Below are 20896 nucleotides of genomic sequence, written 5' to 3'. Positions count from 1 at the left end.
CCCTGAGGGAGTTTGGAGTTAAAAAGAAGAAAAACATTAAGTTGCTTTATGTATTACTCCACTCTTTAAAGATACTTACACTTTCTTGGTCCTAGGACTAAAACATTGCTAAGGTTTAAGGAATACTATTGCCCATGCAGACACAGAAATCTAGTTCAAAACCTAAGTGTTTTAGAGGGAGAATACTTGAGGGAGGAAAAGTTAGGATCTAGAAGAATCCTCTATTATATGAACATATTCCTGGGCCAGGCCAAGTCCTTTGAAGCGTGTGGAACTCATTTATTGCTCTCAGCCCCCAGCCTGAGGCTCTGATAAAGCAGCTAGCCTGTCTAGTGCTTCCTAAAAGCTCAGTGCCCTTTAGGTCTCTCTCTGATTCATTCCTCTTTCCCCTTCTTCCTCCTGTCCGTTGGAGAAGTGTACTTACTTCTGTGAGATACCAAGTGTAAAATGAACCATGCAACCATTTTCCCAGCTAAGAATATGCTCTTATAGACCCATATAGTCATGCATCAAGGATCACAACAACTGCAGATTACAGAATTAAAAAGATAACTAAGCACAAATAAACACCATACCAGTTTAGTGAAGGGTGATAGGGTATCTAAGTAGGAGGCTGGCCAACATTTGCCAATTCCCTTAGCCTTCCAAGAAATGAGAAGAGAAGGCAGAAGAAAAGAAAGAAGAAAAAAAGAAAATTGAATAAAATTCCTTTACAGAAGATAAAGCAATAGGGGTGTGTGTGTGTATACACATACCCGAGGTGACTTTAGCCTGAAGTTGTGACAGAAGTTCAAAAGTATAATTTATGCCCATAACTGCTCATTTTCTCCCATACAGGCAATTCTTAAATAATTGGTTATTACCAAAAATACAATTTTAATAATTAAATAAATTATGAAGATTATAAAACCTACCGAATATCAAGAAACATAATCTCCCTGAACAGTCAAGCTGCTACTATCCTTGGAACCAAGGCTCTGGAGCCAAGTGGTAGAAGCCTTCAAGTCTCCTTCCAAATTTTCTTCAGAACCAGGCTTTCTATTGATTTAGTGTTCTTGTAGCACAATATCAACAAGTCTCTAAAGTGGGAACAAAAACTACATTTATTACCATCTGTTAGGCACATCCATCACCCATTATTTACTTCTCACAGCATCCCTATGAGGTAGTCAATATTATCTACACTTTGAGATAGAGGCTTCCCATTATGGAATGAATAAGTCACTAGGATAAAAGGTACAACATAGAGAATATAGTCAATGGTACTCTATTAGTGTTGTGTGGTGACATACAGTAGCTGTGGTGAGCACAGCATAGCATACGGACTTCTCAAATCATTATTTTGTGTAACTGAAACTAATGTAACATTGTGTATCAAAGATACTTCAATAAAAAATAAAAATTAAAAAATAAATATATGTATGTCCCCGTTTTACAGATGAGAATATCGGCGCTCAGGCTGTGTCATGTTCAGCGATGCCAAAGCTGAAATCAGAGCCCAGGACTCCTGAATACCACTGTAGAATAATTGCCAGCACCCTACAGTGTGTCCCTTCTCAACACAATTACAATGTCAGAGCAGGATTCACCTCAGTGAAGGAGCAACTTTACTGAACTAGCTCACTAGTTCTAACAGTTTTGGTGACATCTTTAGGGTTTTCTACATATAGGATTATACCATCCACAAAGAGAGATAATTTTACTTCTTCTTTTCATATTTGGATGACTTTTATTTCTTTTTCTTGCCTAATTGCTCTTGCTAGGACATCTAGTACTATGTTGAATGGAAGTGGTGAAAGTGGTCACCCTTGTCTTATTTCTGATCTTAGAGAAAATAGCTTTTCACCATCGAGTATGATGTTTGCTGTGGTCTTGTTAAACATGGCCTTTTTTATGTTGAGGTACATTCTTCTAAACCTAATTTGTTGAGAATTTTTATCATGAAAAGATGTTCAATTTTGTCAAGTGCTTTTTCTGCATCTATATTGAGATGATATGATTATTCTTCAATCTGTAAATGTGGTATATCACATTAATTGACTTGCTTATTTTGAAGCATCCTTGCATTCTAGAGATAAATCCCACTCGATTATGGTGTATGATCCTTTTGATGTGCTGTTCAAGATGCTACCATTTTGTTGAGGATTTTTGCATCTATACTTATCAGGGATATTGGCCTATAATATTCTTCTCTTGTGGTGTCCTTGTTTGGCTTTGGTATCGGGACATGCTGATGAGGACAATGCTGGTCTCATAAAAAGACTTCGAAAGTATTCCCTCCTCTTCAGTTTTTTGAAAGAACTTGAGAAGGACTGGTATTAACTCTTCCTTAAATGTTGGTAGAATTCATCAGTGAAGCCATCTGGTTCTGGGCTTTTCTTTGTCAGGAAGCTTTTTTTATTATGTTTCAATCTCTTTATTTTTTATTGGTGTTGTCAGACTTTGTATTTCTTCTTAATTCAGTGATAGTAGGTTGTATATTTCCAGGAATACATTTGTTAGATATTAGGGGTAAATTTTAGGATTGCATGTTTTCTCTCAATCCCAAAAAGCCAGGCCAGATGCTGAGGACCTCCTGTTTATTTTCCCTAAGGCAGTGGCCTGAAGTACTCAAAGGTAAGCGCCTTCCCCCAAATCAGCAGAATTGAACTGGCTACCACTGTGAGTTCATACAAATCTGCAGAGGCTCCCAAGAACCCTCAATGAGCTACACACACAGCTCTGGCTACAGGGAGGGAGGACATACAGAGGGCTAGGAGTACACATGGGTTAGCCGGTGGGGGGTGGGGCACTCAATAGACGATGCATCCTGGCAGTTTTGTGAGCAGGCTTTTGGGTGGAGTTTGCCAGATAATTGGTGGAAAACTTGGCCTTTGTTGAGTTCTGTGACCTGGTTGCTGTGAGCCTCCACCCTTTTCCCTGCTCCTAGCAAGCCTAGACTTCAGCCGTTCCCATCCCCTCAGCGTTCTGGATGGGGTGAGGAAGTAGTGAGCCTCTCAGGCAATGCCCTGCATGGCTGGGAAAGCCAGGCACTCACTACACTCTTATTTTGTCCTATGGGAGAAACTATGGGCCAGAGGGGTCTCTCTTGGCACTGTGCCCTGCCGCCTTAGGGGAGGGGTGATGCAGGTAAAGTGAAACTGCTCTTACCCACTGCAATATATCTATTCTTGGAATTTTTGCTCCAAGGGTGTGCTGGGACCTCTCTGCTGGACTCCCAGGCTCCCACAAAGATATTCTTCTCTATGGGTGGTTGTCAAAATCAGTTTTGAGAACTAAAAACCACTATTCCACCTTCTTACTGATGTTGCATTCCTCAACATCCATTTTTAATTTTTTAAAAACTCCTTACATAGTATTTAATTTAATCAATAGCATTCAATGAATATTTTGTAATTACATAAATATATATAACTGATTTCCTAATTTGCATAGTACTATAAAGCTAGCATATATATAAAACTGACATGTTTATATATAAAACTGGTATATATTTCACTTATTTATGAGATGTAATGATGGAGAATTTCTATATTATTCATATTTATATATAAAACTGTTAGACATATTCATATGTGTAATATACAAAACACATATATAATTAAATATATTGCTGGAGAAATACTTGATTACATTGGAGAGAGAAGGTACATTTTAATTAAGACTCAAAACCCAGAAGCCATATAAGAAAAGATTGATAACTTCACATAAAAATGAAAATCTTCAATATTACACAAAATATTTTAAGGAGAGTCAAAAAATTACAAATAAGAAAAATATCTGTAAGTCATTTTGTGGGTACAGGACTAATTTGCTTAATATGTATAAGCACCTACAAATTGAAATAGTCTAAAGAGGCAGTTTACATTAAGGGATATTCATACAAAAAAATTTGCTCAAATTTACACATGATAAAGGAAATGCAAATTATAATCATGAGACACCATTATTATTAGAATAGCAGAAAAACAGTTTTCTCAATAGCAAGACCGTATTGATACCAACCCTTTTAGGCAATTCAGGTACGAGTATAGTTCATAGAGCCCCTATTCTTAAAGGCCAATTCAAAAATGTCAGTCAAACTTACAAATTCATTTACCTTTGCCCCAGATACCCCACTTCAGGAAGTGTACTCATAAATCTGCTTGCATCTATTTAAAATGATATATTTGTAAGGTTATTTATTAGAGTTTTTTTTTTTTCAAAAGCCAAAAACTGTATTCATTCAAGTCATTATCTACTGGGATATAGTCAAATATAGTAGAGCTCTATAATAAAATACTACAAAGCTGCAAAAAAAAAAAAAATGCAGAAACTCTTTTCTAGTTACTGCTGCCACATAACAAACCATTCCAAATTTCATGATGTAAAACCACCACCATTTTATTATGCTCATGGATTATGTGGGTCAATAATTCATAAAGGGCACAGTAGGGACCCCCTATCCCTTTTCCACCAGGTATGGAGGCCTCAACTCAAGGTCACATTCAGGTTCGACTCCTGTCTTGATGGGAGGAAAGTCTAAGTCATATTGGAAAAAGAACAGGTGGGGTGGGGACTATTGCTGCCGTTTCTGGAAAATACAATCTGCCTCACTGTTATGGAAAGACAGGATCTAGAACTACGTCAAAAGCAAGGCATTGAAAGTCATGGAATATACTACCTCTTATGAAAACAAAAGAGAAGATAAAGAACATGAAAAAATACGTAAGAAACTAATAAAGATAGCTGAATGTTGAGGAGAAGTCTGAGGAGATTGTAAAAAACAAAACAAAAAAATGGGTAAATGAGGCCAGAGAGAAAACTATTTCTCTTGTTTCTTCAAACCTGAGAACATGCATTCTCTGAAAAAAAATGTTAAAAACAATAATAACTGCTAAACACACTGACAAACACACACACACATTTACACACACGTGGATAATTCTCCCTTTAAAATAATTATGTGGATTTATGATCTTTTTACGTTTAAAGAAGTATTTACAGAAGTGTCCTGCCACCTAAACAAAGAGCATCTTCCTTGATCCTTAAAATCACCTTAAATTTTCTGTATGCTTAGAAATAGAAAACTGACTTTCCCGCATTCATACTTTGTATGGAGGTCAGTGATACTCACCTGCACGATAAGGCTCAGACTCAATTCCTTTTCACTGCATTTCGCTTCTCACTGAAGGTTAAAATGTCAGTTGATTTTGAATGTTTGATAATAATCTCTCTCTTCTCTCTCTATCTCCCTCTCTCCTAATAAGCACTATTAATTTAGTGTTACCCTGAGCCTGGCTGCTTACTATCCATTTCAAATGTACCATACAATTTAGTCTTTACAATAACATTATAGGAAGGAACTATTATTTTGCCAGTTTTACAGATGAGTTTGCAAAATACCAAAATATGCACATTTTATGCAGTGGAGACAGTGCCTGTAAAGGTTGGTTGTCTCCAAAATTTAAATCTCTGAACTCAATTTCAAGACCTCAGGTTCTAACACCTGGAGTTAACACTCCTCTAGAAAATCCTTTAACAAACCATGAGGTCATTTCGTTGGAGGTCACTCTGAAGAGTACTTAAACCAACCTCTTCAATTACAGAAAAGGAAATTAAGGTTGGAGAGACAAGTCATCCTGCAAACCCCATGCAGCTTTGTGGAGTAGAATCTAGGTCTCCTGACTTCTAACACAGTGTGCTTCTCACTGCAGCCAATGTCCTCCTTCAGACAGGAGTTCACTTGTCACCTCATAACCCTTCCACAACAGCCTCTGACAGGTTGTGTTCAAATCTAATCCACTTTGAGGTGTACTCACAATAGCTATAATAGCTGAGTGGGAGGCTGATCAGCATCACAAAGGGAGAGGAATGGCCCACTTCCCCTTGGCCATAAAAAGAATTCTAATTACGCTAATGCATTTAGAGAACATTATTTATGGATGGTATAGGAGGCTGCTAACAAACAACCGTGGAATTTGAATGGTCCCTAACTCAAGGATTCCTGTCAGTTTTGCAGATGAAGGACACGCCCAGAGGAAGGTATTTGAGGTGCTGCCACTGTCCCTGGGACTTCAAGCAGGACATCACCCGGAGTCATTTTGACTTCCTAAGGCTAACTTCCAAGGTGCCTACCGCCCAGTTTATCAAGTGTGTGAAATGAAGAGTATGCCCCAGCAGGAGCACAGATATTCAGTATCCATTCACACACGCAGGAATGACTTACTGAGCATCCTCTCTGTACTCGCATCCTCTCTGGGCCAGGATGTGGCGAGACAGAGATGATAGGGTGCAGTCACTGACAGCTATTAACCAACCAGCACATATGGATCAACTCACTTCCCTTGTCTATGCTACTTTATGATCCCTCAATTCTTCAATCAGAAAAAAAGAAGCTGGATCTCTTTTCTGTTTTCTTGAGACATTATTGACAATGATTTTTTTAAAAAAACCTCCAGTTGTGAGCCTAATAGTTCACACACATTTTTGTTTCCACTCATCAGTGCTGTACTCAACAGGTAAGAGGCAGACTTCGAAAAAACTGGCTACACATGAAATCCCTAGTGTTCACCTACAGCAAAGCCAAGTTTAGGGTTTAGCGGAAGGGATTTTTTAAAAAAAGCACCATAAGAGAAGGCAACAGAAACATGAAACTACTTTAGTGGAAATTAACTTCTGAGAGGACAGTCTGTGGGGCTTAAATTATTTATGTCTTTCTTATTTCATTGTCTCATGTCAGATGGTCACCAGGCCAAGGTAAGGCTGTGACTTTTTCGGAGATGGCCACCTTAAAAGAAGTATCCCCAATGTGCTGCTATCTGCTGTTAAAGATCACCACCTGGTTGAGCTGTGTGGACAATGAAAGAGCATGGTATTCTAAATATATCTAACAAAGTATTGCTTATTATTCCCGATTTCCAAGACTTTAAAATATTACTATGTTTGCCTCTCTGTTTCCAGCAGACAGCAGAAAGCTGAAGCGCGGGGGGGGGCGGGGAACAAAAACACAAAACTGCCTGCTCTCCAGCTTAAACCAATACAAGAAAGTACCCAGGGTGTCCCACTGGGGTATTAGAAATACCCCTTTCTCTGAGCTTGAACTGCTGTACCCCTATATAACTTGTAGATTTTTTTTGTTTCTTTTTTCTTACAACGCTTATAAATTTTTTTCGGTATGCATTATTCTGACATAACGCTGCTTAATAGATACATTGCTTCTGCCATGACTTAACATTTGCATATCCCAAGGATGCAGTAACATGTCACACAAAGATTATTACACTATGAAAAAGGAAATGTGAGTATGAAAGCAAGTGCCATCACTTCGCAGCTAACTTTGAGTAAGTAATGAACTCAGGGCAACCCTCTTCAAATCTAGAAAATGCGGTTAATTGTGTTCTGTCCTAATTCTGTCACAAGGCTGATAAACCGCAAATGGTGGGCACCAGGGTGGCTCAGATGGTTAAGCGTCTGCCTTCGGCTCAGGTCATGATCCCAGGGTCTCGATTTGGGCTCCCTGCTCAGCAGGGAGTCTGCTTCTCCCTCTCCCTCTGGCGCTCCCCCTGCTGCTTGTGGTTTCTTGCTCTCAAATAAATAAATAAATAAAATCTTCTTAAAAAACGGGAAAATTCATGTGAAAGTCCTTTGAAGATCATAAATCATAATAAATTTGTAAGGCATTATCTAAAATCAAGACTAAAGTTGTCTAAAAGAGATCACTTAAAACAAGCTCTCACTTCATTAGTGATGTTTCCCACCCGTCCCATAGACAGTGTATTAGGGCTCTCCAAAGAAACAGACTAACAGGATGTATATAAATACATTTATATACTTACATATGTGTGTGTGTGTGTGTGTGTGTGTATAGATATACACACACTCACAGAGAGCAATTTTTTTAAGGGAACGGCTCACATGATTGTGGAGGCTGGCAAGTCCAAATCTGAAGAATAAACCAGCAAGCTGGAGACCCAATGAAGAGTTGCAGTTCAAGTCCAAAGGCAGCTTGCTGACAGAATTCCTTCTTCTTCAGGAAGGTCAACGGTTTCCCATTAAGGTCTTCCACTAACTGGATGTGGGCCCACCCACATTATGGAGGGTAAATTGCTTTACTCAAAGTCTACTAATTTAAACGTTAATCTCATCTTTAAAAAAATAAATAAATAACCTTCACAGAAACATTCAGACCAGTGTTTGGTCATATATCTGGGTATTGTGGCCTAGCCAGGTTGACACATAAAAACTACCACCACAGAGAGTTACCATCCAGGATTATTATAGAGAAAATTCATTGAAGAATAATGACTTTTTCATCTCCCCCAACCCACATCTATAGCACCTGGTATGAATAAATGCATAAAAAATGTTTGTTGAATAAGTAGATGAAAACGAGAAACAGGTGTAGGGTGATATGGTTCATGGTACCTTTCATCTTCTTGAATTAATCTATAAATACCAAAACTGAGAGGAAACATCCAAAAGGCAAAACTGTGGATATTCAAGAGGTTGCCATCCAAAATAGGATATGCCACGGAGAACACCTGACTTTCGCTTTCTTTGCCAGCTTCTTAGGCTCTGAAGTCATCATCTAATCCAGTACTGGCCCTCTTTTGTGCTCCCTTTCACTTGTTTTTAAAGTTCATATGGAATTTCCCTAATTTATTGACCAACCCTTGTTTTCAGCACCATATCCATTAAGTCAAATGAACTGTGCCCACAACATTACCCTGCAAAAGATAACCTACCTCAGGTTGGATTTCAAGGAATTACAATCTTTAAAAAGCCTAGTAAAATCTCATGTGTTTTATAATATTTTTATAAGTACCACGAGCTTGGAAAGAAAGAAAATAGAATGTGGTGATATCCAATCCCTCTATTACTACACCTTTCTATTTAATACAACACCATTGGCTAAGTTGTATATATAATTAACCATATCATGCTTTCTAACCCAACTCGGTATGAAAAATTATAATTTATTAGGCACAATTAATAACATTTCATACAAGCTGTAATATGGTTGTAAAACCAAGTATTGCCATATGTTGTTTCAAAAGTACAGATTCTAAAAGGGAATTATTACCTGAAAAATAGTCAGGCATTAATTGCACTTCATGCTCTGCCAGGTAAATTGATAAAGAAGTATTTAGAACCGGCAAGTTTCTCCTTGCAGCTGTGCTGAAATGGCCATCAGAGTGGGTCACCCCCAAGGCAAAGGGTTGTAAATTTGCCCTTTGATAACTCCATGCCAGGTACGGAGGAAATAAAATCTCCCAAGGAAAAACTAGACCCTTCTTTCCTTGCTGTGGTTGCTGTGCTCAGGTAAAATAAGAATCATATTTAGACTCAGGGCGCCTGGGTGGCTCAGTTGGTTGAGCAACTGCCTTCGGCTCGGTCATGAGCCTGGAGTCCCAGGATCGAGTCCCGTGTCAGGCTCCCTGCTGAGCAGGGAGCCTGCTTCTCCCTCCGACCCTCCCCCTTCTCATGTGCTCTCTATCTCTCTCTCTCTCTCTCTCTCATTCTCTCTTTCAAATAAATAAATAAAATCTTTAAAAAAAGAAAAGAAAAGAATCATATTTAGACTCAGACTCTCTGACTGTACCTTCCTCTTCAGCCACATACTAGCTGAGTGACTTGGCCATTACGTAAATAAATGCTTAAATGCTGTTTTGTTTCTATGACTAATGGAGATATAAGAAACATCAGTGTCTACTGTTTAGGAACATAGTATATGAGGTATTCCCAAGAGAGAATTTCCTGTCGTAAAGATATATGATTAATAATTACCCTCAGGTACTATAATGGTTCAGAGCTTAATCACTAAAAACCTCAGAAGACAAATAAGATCTCATCACATCATTAGGGATACTATTTAAACTTTCTGAACCTTCTTAATCACTGATTTTTTTTTTGAAACTCTGATTAAAAAAAATGATTATGAAGTAACTGTACTAACCTCAACATTCCATAATAAAACTTTATAGTAATTTGAAATTCATTCTAAACTGTATATATATTAATCACTCCAACTTTCCCCTCCAGAGAAAAATGGACTTCTAAATTGACAAATGATATTTGAATCTCACTGACAATCCAAATACTAACTCATAGGTATAATTACAAAACAAGCCTAACTTTTATCTTACCTCCTCACTTAGAGGAGTCATATTTATCAAAGTTTCATCTATGTTTACTTTTTGTTTGTAACTATTCTTTATATATCAAGTATATATATAAAGATATACTAGATATATCAAGATATTATACCATGTATATCAGGACTAGATAGAAACAGACTCTGTTTTCATGGAGCTGGCTTTCTAGGATGTTAAAACTGCAGAGTAGTTTGGAATAAATGGAAAATGTGTATTGAGTGCCTTTCATCCTTATACTCACAGAAATAAATCAAACTCACCCTTCAAGACCTGGTTTAAATGCTACCTTCTCTATGAATCCCCTCCTGATATCTGGCCCAATTGGAAGTGACTTTTTCCTCCTTTCAAAACCCATAGCAGTTCATTATTCATTTCTCCATCTCCTCACTCAACATGTATTTGATGAATGCTTACTCTGTGCACAGAGTAACCACTCAAAAGAAAGATGCTCAATGAATGAACCAATGAGTGCATGGATGTGAGCCAACAAAGTAATATTTGTCATCCACTGGGTGAAGACTAGGACTGATGCTAAGTGCGCTACATGCGCTTTTTTATTCCACAGTAGTTCAAAGTGGTAGAGATCATTCAAAAGTCTGGGGTATAGCAGTGGATAAAACAAAGAAAGCTCCTTTGAACCTTACAGTCCAGTCGGGAAGTCAGACAAATTAAATAAAAAAAAAAAAAAAAAAAAAAAAAAACAGATACATAAAAGTTAGGTGTGTTATCACAACTTAGTGTTTAGTGTCATGAGGAAAAGTAAAGTATGAAACTGGGATAGGCAGGGATAGCGGTGTAATTTTCGACAGGGGATTGAATTTGAGTGGACTTATGGATGAAGTGAAGGAGCGGAATAAAGGGCATACCTGAAGGCAGGACATTCCAGGCAGAGGGAAAAGCACCTGTAACACCCCTGAGGCCAGAACACGTGAATGTGGCTGAAGCGGAGTGAGCGGGAGAAGAAGAGAAAACAGTCAGAAAGCACACGAAGAGGCAGAGCTGCAGTATCTGGTGGGTCACGTGAAGGAGTATGGTAGACAATCAATGTGACACTGCCTTAAAAGTTCCAAGTGTTTAAATTTCAAGAAGGCAGATGTAGTATAGTATAATACAGCAGCAAGAACATTAGACTTGCACCCAGAAAACAAGCCCTGAAGAGAAGTAAACATGTGGATTCCTTCCTCAGACCAGGTTGTTAAATTTCCCTGAGGCTGTTCTCTGTTTTTTAAAATGAAGACAATATTGCCTGAAGGCAGGGGTGAGAACAATACAGTCCTCAAATCTAAGAGTTAAACCTTAAAACTGTCACAGGTTATAAGCAATCCCTTTTATATGAAAAGTGCCTTAAGGAAGAAAAAGTATTCCCTATGCTGGAAGCAGAAAGGAAAAGAATCTGGCTGTTACTATATTGATAAAAAATGACATATCTCAAGAAAGAATGAGTCCATCAGAAAATGAATCAGTCAGCAAGGAGCGTGACAGAAAGGAAGGCATGAATTATCAGTATGCCTCCAGCACTGACTGGGGAACAAAGAGTCCTAGGGAGAGAAAACGATGCAAACGTGCCCAATTCTCCTTATTGTCAAGACAGATCTATCAGATCATCGGAGTCTGATACCGTTAAACATACGAGTTATCCAGCCAACTCTCCTTGTTCTGATTCCATGCTCACAAGCTACCTTCTGATAATCTAGCTTCCCAGGATGATTTTCTACAGGGAGAGAATGTTCTGTTGTGCTGGAAAGTTACATTTCTCTCTACAAATTACAGCATTGGCATTCTGAATTCTATACCTCACTCTCCTGTGGATTTAGCTGATGTGAATCAGCATGCCTAAGTCCAATAAAGCTCTGAGAAACTGACACTCTCTGTTTTCTGAATCTGTAAGACCGAGGGGTCAGACTCCGGGTTGTGATGAGCTCAGCAGGTGATGCCCCTCCAGGGGCTGTTGGTAACTAGCCAGCCACATACATTATTTTTTAACTTCTCCCTTGCCTAATTCGAAAAGTTTGTGGGGTTTGGGTGAAATAATGTACTTGAAAGGGTTTAAAAAAGCTGTAAAGTTCTTTTGAGGAACACTGCAAATTGCCTAAGAGATGGTGAAAGAAACAAAGTGTGTCCTATGGACCTTGCCCATCTGGCTACGTGGGACCATCTGCAGAACAGAAAACGTTCAAGCTAGGAGTAATGGGTGTATCAATCCCATGAAGAATGTAAAAATCATGGGGACAAGTTCAGATACTGAGTATACCATCTTTCCCTATTTGAGTAATTTTCTTCAAGGATAGAAATTCTGGATTTTCCTTTTAAGAATACAACATCCCAATACAAAAATCTAGAACCACCACTAACTCTTTTGTGATATGTATATAGATACATACATACATATACATATAAATATATAGTACTTATGATAACCAGGCAACGGCCCCAGCTACATAATTTGTAAGAAACTGCAGAATTAAAATGCAGAGAGCTTTGTTCAAAAATCAAGAAAAAAAGTGCTGTAAAAGGTATTAAAACATAAAGACCATTTCTTTCATGGTCTCTCTCCTCACTTGTCATGGTGTCTTTCATTTGTTGATGCTACTCCAAGTAAAGAAAAATTAATTTTAAAAAAATTTAGCCTGAATTTTATTGTCCATCTTCATACTGTGCGATGCTAGCTTTGAGTGAAAACATAAGGGCACTCATCTTGCCCAGTGTGGGGCTCCCTGCTCAGCAGGAAGCCTGCTTCTCCTTCTCCCTTTGCCCTGCCCCTCCCCACTCCTGCTCTTGTTCTCTCTCTCTCTCTCTCTCTCTCTCTCAAATAAACAAATAAATAAAATCTTAAAAAAAAGAAGAACACTCATCTTGTAGACACAATAACCAAAATTACATGGTTCGTATCTCTTATAGGTCACTGTGCATTTGTATTTCCTTCTTGCTAGGACACAGGAAACACTGCACAAACAATAATTCAGCTTTTTTTATACAACATTTTGATACATGCACATTCTGCCAACACTCTCTACCATCAGCTCACTAATGAATAAGGACAGACTGACAGGAAAAAGAACTATGAGTTATTTCCCTTTCCTTCTATGTCATTTTTAGCATAAGTGGTTGGCTAATACAAGGAAGTAACATGAGTAAGAATGAATATAATAGGAGTTTGGGTCATTGTGTTTCTTTGAATGCCGTTGCCTTCTTTCTACCTTTGAAGAAAGTTTTGTTTTAAGCAGAATTTGTGGTCTCTTGGGGCTGTCAGCACTCTTACTTAACCAGACATACATGTAAGACATTACCTTGTACTTGCTTTGAGTCTCACTGAACCTCCCCACATTTGGGTCCACCAGAATTCTATGCTCACAGGCACTGCAAATGTTATATGTTGAGGCCGCAGCACAGAACACAGCAGTCATGCATATTATGCATACCCCATCTACTCGGTTGCATGCTTAAAACTGTTAGGAATAATAAGAAATTAAGAATTTTAAGACAGCAAAAGCATAACATGAAACCAAGCATGGGATAGCTCTAAGCATAGCAGCTTATGCTTCTGCACAGGTCCTGCAACCATGAAGCCAGTCTTGCCATGCACTGCTTGAAGAACAAATAATAAAACTTTAATTACAATTATGAGATTCACATTATAATTATCTTTCATTTCAGAATGAGGAAACAAGCACAGAGAAGTTAGGTAGCTCATTCAAGAGCTAATAAGAGCTAATAAGTGGCAGAACTGGGATTTGAACCCAGGCTTTGTAGCTCAGCATAGTGCTGCTTCTCCCAAAGGCATTGATTTTAAATTCAACCCCAAGCTTCTTTGGCTCCTCCTTGCTTCTTTTCCTTCTAAAAATCTAAAAGACAATTCATATTCACCATAAAGAAACCCACAGATATTGTGGGCATTTAATGTAATTGACTATACTTGACATTAGCAGGTATAATGAATAATAATAGTCATCAGTGAGTACTTCCTATGGGCCTTGCAATTTGATGAGACAGTTGCAGTTATTACCTGTGCTTACAGATGTGGACATGGAAGTTTAGAGAAATTGAGCAACCTTTGTCAGACTAATTAGGTAATAAGTGGAAGAGTCAGGATTTGGCCTCAGACAAATTTGACATTAACATGCATGGGCTCATAGATTTTGTCACAGTGCTATAATTTTCCCAATGTCCATTTTAATGGTGCCAAGAGTGAGTGACTGGGACCAGATCTGTACAGATAAGAGTTTATTTCTGCCAGATTTCTGCTCAATCTCACAGGCTCAAAATGAGAGGTATAATTCAATTGCAAGAATAAAGTGTTTGACATTCAAATGTGTACCCCAGTGCAAATTTGCAAAACAGTTTCTTCCTCTAAAGAAAGTTCAAATAGATGGAGCCTAGAATGAAATGCCAGAAATACAAAGAAACCCCAAAAGCTTAGGATGCTGCTTTTGGGGAAACTGTTATCCTTAGTGAATAACCTCTGAGCAAATATAGGTAGTAATTGGATGATTTTTCCCCAATAGAGGGAATAGAGGAATTTCAAGTCCTGGCCTTGCTTCTGATGTCCATTAATGCTACATGATTCTTTGGACCACCTTGAGATCAAAGGAGATGGGCATAAAACTGGAAAGCTCCCAGATCAGTCTCAAAAAGAGTTTTCTATTCAGAAGCTGCTTTCAGAATAGCATAATTGTTACAGTAGATCACATAATTAAATAACAAAAGCATAATCAGAATAGCCATCTCCAAAAATCTTACTAAATTAGGGGACATAAAAAAGAAAAGAAAGGCTAACGAAGTAATTTTGGCTTAGGACATAAAATTAACTAGGGAGCTAAGGGACTGTTAAAGTCCAGAGCCATGTGTAATGATGGAAGACTTTTAAATTCCTGGCAAATTTTCAAGGCACATAAAGGAAAATTAGGACTGTTCTTCCTAACAGATTTTTGATTATAAGAGCATTTTATTCAAAGTAGCTGAATTCTTTTACCCTCCATTGTATACTCTGCAATTAATTGAAGATCCATCACAGAACACTTGGTTCTTCTACTGCTATTCACCTAAGGAAATCAACATATCAGAGGCACTTTTAAAATAACTGAAGACCTAAATTTATTTTAAAAAGCAAGAAATAAAGTGACAGATTCACACATTCTAGTGGGGAAAAAAAGCATTCTTCTATTCCCTATTCCTTTATTGGACCACACCGCTCCTATATTTTCTGTTTTTTTAAAACAGAAGCTGTCTTGAGTTCTTCCAGAAAACAGAGCCAGAGACAAAGGATTACATGTAATAATTTAGTGGGAAATTTGATGAAGGAACGAGGGATAGGGGAACTGAAAGAGAAATAAGGGAGAGGAATATGAGAAAGCATTATGGAGCTGGCCACTGCTACTATGGGAAAAAATGGTGCTCTAATTGAAAGAATCAAATGAAAGGTCATATGAAATACATCTTTGCTCATGCATCTGCCTGAGACAAAGAAAGAGAGACATTTATCCCTTGGCCCTTATTCAATGGTCAAAGGACCCCCTCCCGACACCACACTCCACACACACACACACACACACACACACACACACACACACACACTCACATACTTCAGGATTCCACATATGTGAGTAATAATTGGGTTCCTGTGAATATCACACACCTTTGTGAAACAGAAGCTGTAGGTCAGGCAGCCAAAGGCATGCACTGGACAAACCTGAGATGCATGCTGTCAGGGGCTCCTGCATGCAGCTGGGGGACGCCAACATGGAACAAGTCACAGCGGCTGCAGCTGGACTAAGAGGTAAGGAGGAGAGGAGGTGAGTGGCTCCTAAGAGAGAGGCTCCACAGAGTCAACATGTTCACCTTGAACCAATTTCTACTTGAGCTCTGAGCAGCTGTTTTACATTTTAGTGGCACAGATAAATTTTACTACACTTTTCTTAAAGTAATAATAATGATCTTTCAAAGGATTCACCAACATATCCTGAAGTGGATTTAAACTGTCTCCATTCCCAAATCCCACATCATCCTGAACTTCTCTCTGCTTCTGATGAAGCAAGAACCCCTACAAGTGTCTACATTAGCCCTCAATGTCTGCTGCCCAAGGTTAGGGTTACCTCCCTGAGTTGACAAATCTAGCAATCTGCTCTCTGCCTGGCCATTCTATCCATTCCATTGCTCTGCCATGGTTAGGCAGCTTCTCCATGAAGAGGAATACTTTTTGCTTCTACTGGCATTTTTCTTCAGCTTATTCCATTTCTCTGCATTGAGCTTCATCATTCCTGCTAGCCTCCCAAGTTTACTTTTCCTTCTCTCTAGAAGTGTGATTGCCCCAAGACTCACCTTCATCTGTAAAATTCCCTGTGATTTCGTGAGTGTCTGTCTCCCAACCACAGAGGGTCCTTCCCCCCACTCCCAACCTTCTAACCAGGCCTTCAGCCATTTCCGCTAAAGCCCCATCATTAAGTGTGGAAAGCAGCATCTCAAATGCAATCTGTTCTAATGAAACTTGTGACCTATCTCTCTGAAACTCTGTCTCCTTTTGTGTTTCCGATTTCACACTCATTCTTGCACCCTCCTGGGTTCTAAGCCTTGTTTATCAGTGCCCTGCAAACACTGATTCTATACATGTCTCAAGAAGAGGATATGATTGACACCCTTTTAAATAATTCAATGGAAAATGCACCCAAACTGTAGATCCCCTGGAGTTCATCTTCATCTTCATTTTAAGAGTTCCCAACACAGGGAACTCTTGGTATTAGAAAAGTTTGGGGGAAAAGAAAGTTAATGTCTGGAAGAAATCTATCCACTTAGGACCAGCCAAGGATTTGGCTCAAACCCTGTTTAAAACTTTTTTATATACATAGTCATATAATCCTGATTTTACATACATGAATAAATATGATCATATGCATTCCTTTTAATTGATTTTTAATTTGTACTTTACTTTTTTGCTTCACTCCCAGTTCCCCACCCCACCCACATAACTTCTCTCCTGCCTCCTCCCCATGAGGGAACCCAAATCAACACCCTAAAATGTATCCTTTCAATAGTTTTTCTCCATGCACATATGTATGTAACATATCCATGTACAAATAAATATACACACGTATCCATACACAGGCTTTAGCAATATATTACAAAAATGAAATGATACATGGTATTTTAGCTGTTGCTTTTTCCGTGTAATTTCACAGAAATCTTTCACAGTCCCTGGCATAGTTTTAGTGGTTTGAAAGCACAAAAACTTATTTATGGATTTTTCTCCTACTCTGAATAATGTTGATATATACAACCTTGTAGCTAATCCTTGTGGAACTGAAGTTTTCTTTATATAGAATAGATTATCAGGAAAGAGATTACTGGGTATACATGGTTATACACACTTTTTTATAGATGTTGGGGAATTGTTTTCATACTTCTTTTAGCATTTTATGCCACATGTCCCACCCCTGTGTGGCAACAGATTTTGTTCATTTTAATATTTGCCAATCTAAACAGTGAAAAGTGAAATCTATTACTTTATCTTTTCCTGACTACTAATGTGTTTGTGCATTTTTTCATGTATTATTGACCATGCAGATTTTCACTGCTATATTTTCTTCATATTGACTGCTACTTTTCCATCATTTATATCCTTCCTATCAATTTTTGAGTCTTTTATATAGCAGAGACACTAGCTTTTTCCTCTGTTTTACAAGTTGGTTTTTTTTCCCAAATTTATTATTGATTTATTCATTTATGGTATCTTTGCCATAATAAAAGTTTTTTAACTATATATACTCAATTGGTTTTCACTTTTCTTTTATAGGTTTGAGTATTAGAATTAGAACCCTTTGTTTGCCTCTAAAGTATTCACAGTCTTATAAATTTTTCTTATAAGATTTTTATTCTATTTTTTATATTTAAATATCTAAACCAACTGGAGATTTTTTTTATATGAAGTCAGAAAGAGGCCCATTTTTAAATTTTTCTTGGTGGACAGCTAACTGTGCTCTATTAAATAATACATTGCTTTTATTTACTAAATAATGCAGGTATTACATAATCCATTATTTTCTTCTATACTGAACTCTTGCCATTGTCATATATTAAATGTTCATATAGATCAGGATCTACTTTGGGATTCTCTCAACCTTCCCTGTTTTCCACTTTATCTATTCTTACAGTTATACCATAATGATTTATGAGCAGAAGCTTTCTGTTTAGTAATATATTCTGAATCTCTAAGGCAAATCACTTCTCACTATCCCTCCCTTGGGGATTCTTGAAGATTTACTCTCATACATAAACTTAAAGATCATTTTATTAAACAAAAAACTATTGAGATGCCAGCTGTATATGTATTAAATATACATTAAGTTTGGGACAATTTATATTTTTATACTATTTAATCTTATAAGGCAAGACCAAATCTTGTTTAATATCCTCAGATTTTATAATGTCCTTCACCCAGGTCTTATGCCATTCTTGTCCAATTCACTACTAAATGATGTACTGACATTTTGGTATTAAGAGTAGACCACTTAACCCATTTCCTTTTTGAGGTACTAAACTCAATTGCTCTATTTTGTACTTGGCTTTGCTGGGCACCATACCACCTTCCTTGTATAGTTACAGGTTGGAACTGGCCACAAGTGATGTTGCATGAAAACTTGGAGGCAGAAATGAACAAGCACTCATTTTAGGCTGTAAAGACACAAGCAGTTTCCAGTTTGCATTTGCTTTTCCCCAGCTCTCCCTCCTGGCCACTGGTCCCACTGACAGACAGCGACCTGCCTCCACGGCAAGCTTACAGAGGCAGTGGCCATGAAGAGCCAGCAATCATCCACTGTGAACTTCCACACCAGCCTCCTTCACAGTTCCAACAAAAGTGATCAGACGCACCTATCTTCTAGGTGTGCGAGCAAGTGACTACCAGCACCAGTGCTAATTAGTTATTTTTCTCTGCTCTTTTGACTCTCCTTTGGGACCTTTACTTTCCAAGCTCTTCCCACACTGAATTAATGTTTAGTTCCTGTAATAAATTTCCCCCTCCTGTAATACTCTTAGTAGTTCCATTTCCCTGAAGGAATCACAACTAACACCATAGGGAAAGTATTCTTTTGTATGTTTGTATTATACCCAACCACTGTACTAAATTATCTTATCAATTATCTTGGATTTTGTAAAAATATCTTCTGTTTTCTAGTATACAATATTATTATCAAGAAAAAAAGATAGTTTTATTTTTTCAATGTTTATACCAGTCTTCTCTTCCTTTATTTTTTCTTTTTCTTTTCTTTGTTAGAACCTCTAGGTCAATGTCAAATAAGATGAGGAAACCAAAACATATGGGCTGGTGGTACAGTAGCATGCATGCTGCCAGTCCCCTGATACCATCTTAGAAGGAAGCCTCTCTGCTCCTTTGTCTCCCCATGCTCCCTGTACTTCAAGGATGGGGGGCCTCAGCCCATCAGTTCAGCTACTTGATTTCTTGCACTAAACAGTCTGACACAATCACACAAGTCTGATGCTTACATCCTCCTTTCCTTAAAACCTACCCCCTACTGGGATCAGCTTCATGGGTGTGTGATCTGTGTGGTTACATAGAGCCCTGAACTTAGAAAGTCCTCATCCAAGGAAAAAAGAAAAGAAAAGCCTCATGCTTGGTTTAATGGCTTGCTAAAATTCTTGACAATTTTTGAACAAGAGTTCCTGCACTTCTGTTTTATACTGAGCCCCCAAATTATGTAGCCAGTCTGGCACCCACAGATCATTCAGCTGAGTTCTTAGGGACCTCTGAGTTCTAATCATTGTCCCTGAGCTATTAAGTATTAGTATTTAGCCTCTGTCCTGGTCCCCACCAGCTCTCATTAGCTAGATACCCACAGCCCCCAATGCATCATGTGCATCCAAGAGTGTGTCCCAGCAGCCATGTGACCCCAAAGCGACAGATATCCTGCATTGGAAGGAGAGGGGTAAAATAAACATGGACAGGATGCTATTTTCCTAGAATTACTTGCTGAACTGTTAATGTGTTGACCTTAGGGTTCAAAATGAGTATAACTGTACATTTGTATCCAAAAAAGGAGCTAAATGATTCTAATAAAAGTGAGGGCAAAATCCATTAACATTATTAAGGAAGAAAATAGGTTCAGTGGAAGTGAGTAGAGAAAAGATCAGGACAGAACCAAAGAACGAAAGGGTAGACAGTGGATAAGACTGAGAAAACTGATATTTTTCCTGGTTGTACAAGTCTATTAAAAAGAACTAAAGGGTGATAGTAAAGTTCAATAATAAGACTCCCACAATTATTGAAAATCCTCTTTGTCACTTACCTGTCCTTAGTCAAACAAGTAGGCTTAATAAATTTTAAATGTTCTTTAAAAATTAAGTATTTTAGGGTTTTTTTTTTTAGCTCCTCATTCTGAAACTTCAAGAGTCTTTGTAGAACAGTATAGATGTAGAAGATACACAATATTGAATTTAGTGTTATTGAACACCAGGATGTTATCTTGGGAGTTGTATATATAACATAGAAACTATGACATCAACAAATATTTTGAGGGTTTACAACTTACCAGGCAATGTGTGCTTTTTTAACCCTCAGAAGAATTCTATGAATCGAGTACTGTTGTTCTTTTTATAGAAATAAGGAAGGAAACCAAACCTCAAAGAAATTTAATGGGTGTGTAAGGTCACATAGGAACCAGAATCCAAATCCAGAAAATGCCTAATAGTAATTTCTTTATAAAGATGTACTACTTACCCAAAGCCCCTTTGATCTATCTGGTAATAATCTAGTC

The sequence above is a fragment of the Zalophus californianus genome, chromosome 8 (assembly GCF_009762305.2).
Source record: "Zalophus californianus isolate mZalCal1 chromosome 8, mZalCal1.pri.v2, whole genome shotgun sequence".
In the NCBI taxonomy this organism is placed as follows: domain Eukaryota; kingdom Metazoa; phylum Chordata; class Mammalia; order Carnivora; family Otariidae; genus Zalophus; species Zalophus californianus.
Note: the sequence above shows the minus strand (reverse complement) of the source record.